This window comes from Pygoscelis adeliae, unplaced genomic scaffold (genome assembly GCF_000699105.1).
Source record: "Pygoscelis adeliae isolate BGI_AS28 unplaced genomic scaffold, ASM69910v1 Scaffold101, whole genome shotgun sequence".
Lineage (NCBI taxonomy): Eukaryota > Metazoa > Chordata > Aves > Sphenisciformes > Spheniscidae > Pygoscelis > Pygoscelis adeliae.
In genome coordinates, this window is record NW_008824238.1 from 3,807,323 (window position 1) to 3,815,481 (window position 8,159).

Consider the following 8,159-nt stretch of genomic DNA (forward strand, 5'->3'; position numbering starts at 1 on the left):
CGGGCGCTCCTCCAGGCCCTGGTTGTAAAAAGTTGTGTTTCGCCTCACGCTCCCTCCGGGCGGCTCAGGTTCGTGAGTCCCACCGGCGTTCTGTCTCCTGTTGCGTGCCTCAGTATGCAAAGAGACTGCAGGGTTTCCAGCTAGGCCCGGGGTGTGAGGTAAGAAAGGACGAGCTTGGTAACGTGCTCTGTAGAGAGGAAAGGGCATAATATTCTGTCAGAGGGATATTTTAACCTGAACTGCTATTCTGATGTCAGTTGAGAGAGTGAACCATTTGTAGACCTCCAAAGGTCGTTCCTATGGCTGCCTGTTATAGGTGATAAAGGTTTCTCATAGATACTGCCTGCTAAAGGCGACAGTGGCTCCTTTCCACTTTCTGTTAATCCAGTTTTGTGCAGCCTGTAAGTGTAACAAACCATTAATTTGCCACAAAATTAATGTAGATTTAGTCTGAATGGCCAATGTGTTTTGGTGGAGGGATGAATTCCGCTTATGATATAGTCCATACTGAAAACCACAGCACTGTATTTTACTTTCAATTCCTAAGTATGTTTCTTGTGTCATCTTTCACCTGTTGATGGGAGGGAAGTGTTCGTCAAGGTCAAAGATGAAGTATGGCCAGTTTGTAGTGAGATCTGATTCCAAAATATTTAGCCATTTTTTTTTTATTTTACCAGAAGTTAGTGAATTCTCGTCTAACTTCTTTGGAGCCATTATTAATATGCAGTTCAGCAACAAGTTGCTGATAAAATGTTCACTTTAAGACTATTACTGTTCTTATTCTTTGTTAGGATCTATTTTATCAGTGCTTTCTTCTACAAACATTTTTTCCTCTTTATGCTTCAGTTTCTACTCACTAGCAGTTTGTTTTTCACTTCCTGGATTTCCATCATCACTAGTTTATCTAATGAAGTGATTAGTAGGAATACAGCTAAAATTGTAATTGCTGGGACATGAATTAGAGTAGCAAATAAGCTATTAAGGTGTCATGGTTTAACCCGAGCTGACAACTAAGCACCACGCAGCCACTTGCCCACTATCTTCCCCCTCAGTGGGATGGAGGAGAGAATCAGAAGAGCAAAAGTAAAAAAACATGCAGGTTGAGATAAGAACAATTTAATACCATGCAAGCAAAGCAAAACAAGGAATTCCTTCACTACTTCCCATGGGCAGGCAGGTGTTCAGCCATCTCCAGGAAAGCAGGGCTCCATCACGCATAATGGTTACTTGGGCAGACAAACAACATCACTCTGAACTTCCCCCCCCTTCCTCCTTCTTCCCCCAGCTTTATATGCTGAGCATGACGTCCTATGGTATAGAATATCCCTTTGGTCAGTTTGGGTCAGCTGTCCCGGCTGTGTCCCCTCCCAACTTCTTGTGCACCCCCAGCCTACTCGCTGGCGGGGTGGTGTGAGGAGCAGAAAAGGCCTTGACTCTGTGTAAGCACTGCTCAGCAATAATCGAAACCTCCCTGTATTATCAACACTGTTTCCAGCACAAATCCAAAACATAGCCCCATACTAGCTGCTGTGAAGAAAATTAACTATACCAGCCAAAATCAGCACATAAGGAAGTAACAATTCACATCTCTGAATTCTTCTATTTAAGTTTGTTCGTACTTCATGAAGTCATTCATTTCTGTTACCTGGCCTGGAGTTAGAGGGATATCTTCACACCTATAAGATGTATAAATGAACTCTTTAAAAAGGCTTTTTTTTTTTTTGGTAGAAATGGAATAGATCAATAGGGCACAAAATGTCAAGAGTATTGGAGGGATCTTTTAATTTTTCTGGAATTTGCTATGGAAATAGATGATCGTGTCAGTATTGGAACACCTACTGTGGTTGCTAGTGCTCTGTCACTAGTTGCTAGTAAGAATACTTCTTTGGAATTGAAAAGTTATATTTTCCATGAACCCTTTCTTTGGAGAGGATAGCTCACCACTTGTGTCTGCGGTGGTGTATGTGGAGAAAAGACGGTGCTGTGCATGAGAGATTATACCTTGAATAAGCTAGTTCAAACTAATTTCAGTTTTATGTAAAGAAAGTCCTTCCAATATTTTGCTATCCTGTACGCTGCAGTAATGTTTTGAAATAATTTGTCTTCTTTTGCGTAAATTAGCTATTACTTTTATTGCTAAAAATTGTCAGAAGTTTGTGTCTGCCTCTGCAAGTATATTCTTCAGAAAGCAGCAGCATTATTTTTTATTTTAAAAAATCTTAATATTTTAATAGCTTATGCATTTACACTTTAATTACCATGATGCTTACAGTGTTCTCTATATTTTTAAGTAATTTATAGAGTCAGTGAATTGGAAAGTGGAATACATTTAAAGCTATTGTCTATGAAGGTTTTGCAAGGATCTTGTATTTACATCCTCTTCCTTGCCTACAAATCTGGGTTGTGTTGTGGGAGGGTGAAAGAGGTGCGGTGTTTGGGTATTTTTATAAATAACAATTTTTATAGATATTTTTTTTTTTTAAATGTTATGTATCTATATCTTTCTTTAAAGTAAGAATTGAGTACATCTATTGAGTACAGACCATACTGAAATTGCATTCATCTGGGGACAAGGCAGCTGAAATACCTCTTTGCTTAGAGTTTTGCCTCAGTCTGTATGTAAGTCCTTTTAACTTCTAGGCCTGCCTTGGTTCAAACTTGTGTTTTTTTATTTGTTGAGATCATTGTTTTTACCAAATGAAGAAAATCACTTCCTATTAAAGCTTTAGTGAAACTTTTAATGTTGATAAAATTGTGTAAATAATTAAAATTAGACATCTCTCTGAATGAATGGCAAAGTATCCTTTACTAATGTTAGAAATGTTGAAAACTGTAAAGTAATAGTGGTGAACTTACACATATCTGAATCAGTTCATGCTTAAGTCTGTCATAGCTACCCTTAGAACTCTTAGTACAGCAGTACAAGCGTATAAAATACCATCCTCTGAATTTATTTTTAAAAAGTTTAATTTCTCAGGTAATGGGCCTGCAGATGCATTGTAAATCCATCTACTGATTAAAAGGCTGTCAGGTAGCTGGAATGGTATCTCCCAGTTCATGTTGGTGGATTATTAAGGATTAAGCTAGATATACGGAACGTCTGTTTTGTGCAAGGAGGGTGTTTAGCTTTGGGAGGGAATTTTGTTCGTTTGAGAGCTCTGTGTGTTTGTCTCCTATTAGATTCTCCTATTATTCCCCCACCCTGAGACTGTAGGTATTATTTCTTTTATTAGAGCAGGTAGTGACTCACAGAAAGGTTTTGATACTTACTGTGATTCAGGACATGTAGGAAGCAAATGTTCTTGTGATGAACTAAATAAAACTCAATTAAAACTTGCAAACAGGTATTGATAGTATATAAAAACTTTGTTAGATGCTTCATAGAATAGAATGGGAAAGATAATTTCTATATGCTGATACTTTTTGACACTGTTACTAATCTGAGGACCTCCATTTGTGCTTTGACATCGGATGCTGTGGTGCAAGTCAAGAAAGACATTTCATCTTCTCCTGTGTTTAATCTTTTATAGTCTTTTAAAGTGACAGTTCTGAAAATTGCTAGCGACTGCTACCCAGAGAGTATTTGGGAAGGAAGGAAGGAAGGAAACACGTTTATGGCTTTATACTATCAATGCCAAAAAAATATATTGTAAAATGAATGACTCTTCATGATGTAAGTAATCAAGGGGCAGGGAGTGATGTCTGAATCCCGTATTAACATGTGTCTGGATATAGTAATGAAACACATGGTCTTTCAGAAAAAAAACCATTTAATTACGTATTCAGAATGGGAGAGAATGGGAATGTCTTTCCTTTTCTATTTTTTTAAACATATGAAAGTCATTTCAAAGCTATGAGGCTCAGAGAGAGTAGGGGGAAAGAAAGGACGGAGGAGATCAACAGACGTCTGAAGGAAAACTAGTAGTAAATTAAACAGTAGACAAATCAGCCAACAATTTGAGGTTATAATGTAAGTACCTTATTACCCATGTGCTTTATTTCTGTATTGGATATAATGGCCTACTCTTAAAATAAATAAATAAAAATTAAGAAATCCCACAGCACTGTTGCACTTGCAATTTCTATGTTTATTCAGTGAGAACAGGAATCAAGAAGATTAAAAAAAAAAAAATTGTGTCCAGCTAATGCTAACTGACAAGTTTTAGGCATATACACAACTTAATTAAATTAGCTTGTATGTATGGTGTGCTCTAATAATAAGAAAAATAAGATGATAATAAGGTGAAACAAACATGAGTAAGTTTTTGAATGGAAAGATAGCGCTGTATTTAATAAGAAATGTTCTTCATATATTACCAATAAACTCGTTCTGGATTAACATCAGTCTAACTGAAGAATAAGATATATTATATTACATTATTTTTAATATCTGGCTTCTAAAGCTTTTTAGATATTTAATGATTTTTGGGCAGAGAGTTTTTTTGAAGACTCTCTAGATAATACTTTATTAAAAAGAAGTTCAGCATGTTTATTCCAGTTTAGCTCATGTCTCCTTTAAGCTCTATGGTCCCTGCCAGAAACTAATGTAATCTATTTCTTATTCAGTTGGTTACTGATATTAGTGCCTGCTTTCTCTGAGAGCCTGGTTTAGGTATTAGAAAGCAAGATCACAGCCCTGGTCTTCAGGAGAACAGACTCTGGCCTCTTCAGGGGTCTGCTTGGAAGAGTCCCACAGGAGAAGACCGTGGAGGGGTGCAGGAAAGCTGGCTGATATTCAAGGATCACCTCCTCAGAGCTCAAGAGCAGTCCATCCCAACGAGTAGGAAGTCAGGCAAAAATGCCAGCAGCCCTGCGTGGATGAACAAGGAGCTCATCACAAAACTCAGACATAAAAAGGAAAATGGAAGTATGCAGAAGCAGGGACACGTAACCTGGGAGGAATATAGAGGCAGTGTCTGAGCATGCAGAGATGTGATGAGGAAAGTCAAAGCCTGCCTGGAGTTGAGTCTGGTGAGGGATGTCAAAGTCAACAAGAAGTGCTTCTGTAAATACATCAGTGGCAGAAGGATGATTAGGGAAAATGTGGGCTCACTGCTGAATGGGACAGGGGCTCTGGTGACACAGGACATGGAAAAGGCTGAGGTACTGAAGGCCTTATTTGCCTCCATCTCTACTAGCAAAGACCTTCAGGAATGGTAGAACCCAGGGGAAAGTCTGTAGCAGGGAAGATGTACACTTGGTGGAAGAAGCTTAGGTCAGAGAATACTTAAGTAAACTGGACGTATATAAGGCTCTGGACACTGATGGGATGCAGCCATGAGTGATGAAGGGAGCAGACATATCACTGTGAGGATGATCTCGATAATATTTGGTTGATCGTGGAGACTGGGAGAAGTGTCTGAAGACTGGAGGAAAGCCAATGTCACTTCTGTCTTCAAAAGGGCAAGAAGGAGTACCCAGGGAACTACAGGCTCATCGGCCCCACCTCGATCCCTGAGAAGGTTGGAAGGTGATGGAGCAGCTAATCCTGGAAACCATTTCCAGGCACGTTAGAGACAAGAAAGTGATCAGGAATAGTCAGCATGGATTCACCAAGAGGAAGTCATGCTGGACCAACCTGATAACTTTCTACGGTGAAATGACTGGCTTGGTAGACAAGGGGAGGGCAGTAGATGCTGTTTCAGTAAGGCTTTCAACACTGTCTCCTGTGACATCCTCATAGAGAAGCTGATGAAGTATGGACTGGGTGAGCAGACAGTGTGGTCAATATAAAACTTGGTGAACAGTTGGGCCCAGGGGGTGGTGATCAATGGTGCAAAGTCTAGTTGGAGGCCAGTAACCAGTGGTGTACCCCAGGGGTCAATACTGAGTCTGATTCCATTTAACAGCTTCGTTAATGATCTGGATGATGGGGTAGAGTGTACCCTCCGCAAGTTTGCTGATGACACAAATTTGGGAGGAGTGGCTGATAAACCAGAGAGCTGTGCTGCTATCCAGAGGGACTCGACAGGCTGGAGAAATGGGTTGAGAGGAACCTCATGAAATTCAGCCAGGGGAAGTGCTATTGAACATCAGGAAACACCTTTTTTTCCTGTGAGGGTCACTGAGCACTGGCACAGGTTGCCCAGGGAGCTTGTGTAGTCTCCATCCTTGGAGATATTCAAAAGCCACCCGGACATGGGCCGGGGGGAGGAGTGTTGCCAGCAGGTCAAGGGAGGTGGTCGAGGATCCACTCACTCTCCTCAGCAGTGGGGAGGTTGTGTCTGGAGTCCTGTGTCCAGTTCTGAGTTCTCCAGTATAGGGGAGGCCTGACGTACTGGAAAGTCCAGCAAAGGGCCACGAAGATGATTAAGGCACTGGAGCATGACTCCTGTGAGGAAAGGCTGAGAGAGCTGGGACTGTTCAGCCTGGAAAAGCAAAGGCTCAGGGGGATCTTACTAATCTATGTATAAATACCTGAAAGGAGAGTGCAAAGAGGATGGAGCCAGGCTTTTTTCAGTGGTGCGCAGTGACAGGACCAGAGGCAGAGGGCATATACTGAAACGCAGGAAGCTCTGTCTAAACATTAGGAAACACTTTTTCACTGTGAGGGTGACCAAGCAGTAGCACAGGTTGCCCAGAGAGGCTGTGGAGTTTCCCTCCTTGGAGATAGTCAAAAGCTGTCCGGACAAGGTCCTGGGCAACTGGCTCCAGATGGCCCTTCTTGAGCAGTCAGGGATTGGACTTCATAACCTTACAATAAACACGCTGATCCCTTTCTACTTGCCCCAAAAGGGATGGGTAACAGTCAACTCTGAAGTTTTCTCCCCCCCCCGCCCCCACCTTGCAGTAAATACACAAGCAGTATTTGGCAACCCACCAGTGGACTTTCACACACATACTTTAGGAAATTCAGAGAGGGGAAACTGCTCCGTACTACTTTAGAACGACTGCAAAAAAATACCCCTTTGCCAGCAAGCTTCAAGAGAGGCATATTTTTCTTTAAATCACAACCACCTCCATGCTATAAATATTGTAAAGTGTCTATTGGTCCTTCACATCATAAGTACACTTAACTCTGTACAAATATATTAGCCTTATACATAATATTTAGTATATACTAAGCTGAACAACTCATAAGATACAAAATATGGAAAGGATGTATTTGTACTTGTATGTAATGTGTGCAGTTAGAAGATAATAATTTCATCAATTAAAATCAGTCTTTCACTAGAATACCCTAATGTAAATTTCTCCCTAGCAAGGTCTGGTTTCCACATGTTAACTTTCCAGGAACAACATCTGAATTCGCAGAATTTTTTAGAGCATGTTGTCCTGGTTTTGGCTGAGAGAGAGTAGCCACGGTGCCTGTCGCGGGGGTTTGAGTAGCTGCGGTGCCTGTTGCAGGGTTGATCTCTGGATGGTATTCTTAAATAATTGTGTAACCTTAAACAATACCTGAACCGCATTCAGGAGACAGAGCAATAGGACCATGCTGGTTTGAACATCCCAAGGATATTCAAAATTCTCAAGAGCTGTTGTAACTAGCCAGAAGGAGCAGGGGAAAGTGTGTGTGTGTGTGTGTCCCATCTCCCCCATAGATTGGTTCCCCGAGGAGAAAAGGTAAAAGGTGTAATTATTAATAGTTTCCGAAAAGTGGCTCCCAAGGTATGGAGATGATGGCAATGCTGAGTAAAAATACAGAAGTTCAAATACAAAAATTAGTCTCATGACCAATAATTTTATCACATCATAAACCAGTAGTGTTACACAGTGCAGCAAAATGATATCCTTGATCCAGCTCCCAGAGGTGATAAGCAGCACAACAGGGAACATATACAGCAAGTGAGGTGTTATACTGTCCTGGTTTCGGCTGGGATAATTTTCTTCTTGGTAGCTGCTATAGTGCTGTGTTTTGGATTTAGTATAAGAATAATGTTGATAACACACTGATGTTTTAGTTGTTGCTAAGCAGTGCTTACACTAGTCAAGGACTTTTCAGCTTCTCGAGCCCTGCCAGCAAGAAGCTGGGAGGGGGCACAGCCAGGACAGCTGACCCCAACTGGCCAAAGGGATATTCCATACCATGTGATGTCATGCTCAGTATATAAACTGGGGGGAGTTGTCTGGGGGGGTGTGACCGCTGCTCAGGAACTGGCTGGGCATCAGTCGGTGCGTGGTGAGCAACTGCATTGTGCATCACTTATTTTGTATATTCT

At 41.1% G+C, this 8,159-nt stretch overlaps 1 protein-coding gene across 1 annotated transcript in view; it reads left to right on the forward strand.

The window, feature by feature from the left end:
- Positions 1–77: 77 nt before the first annotated feature.
- PEX2 (peroxisomal biogenesis factor 2) overlaps positions 78–8,159 on the forward strand; it is a 24,001-nt gene continuing 15,919 nt past the window's right edge. The window contains exon 1 of the mRNA XM_009335010.1: positions 78–158. The gene's annotated coding sequence lies outside the window, so the exon portion shown is untranslated. The remainder of the gene's footprint in view (positions 159–8,159) is intronic.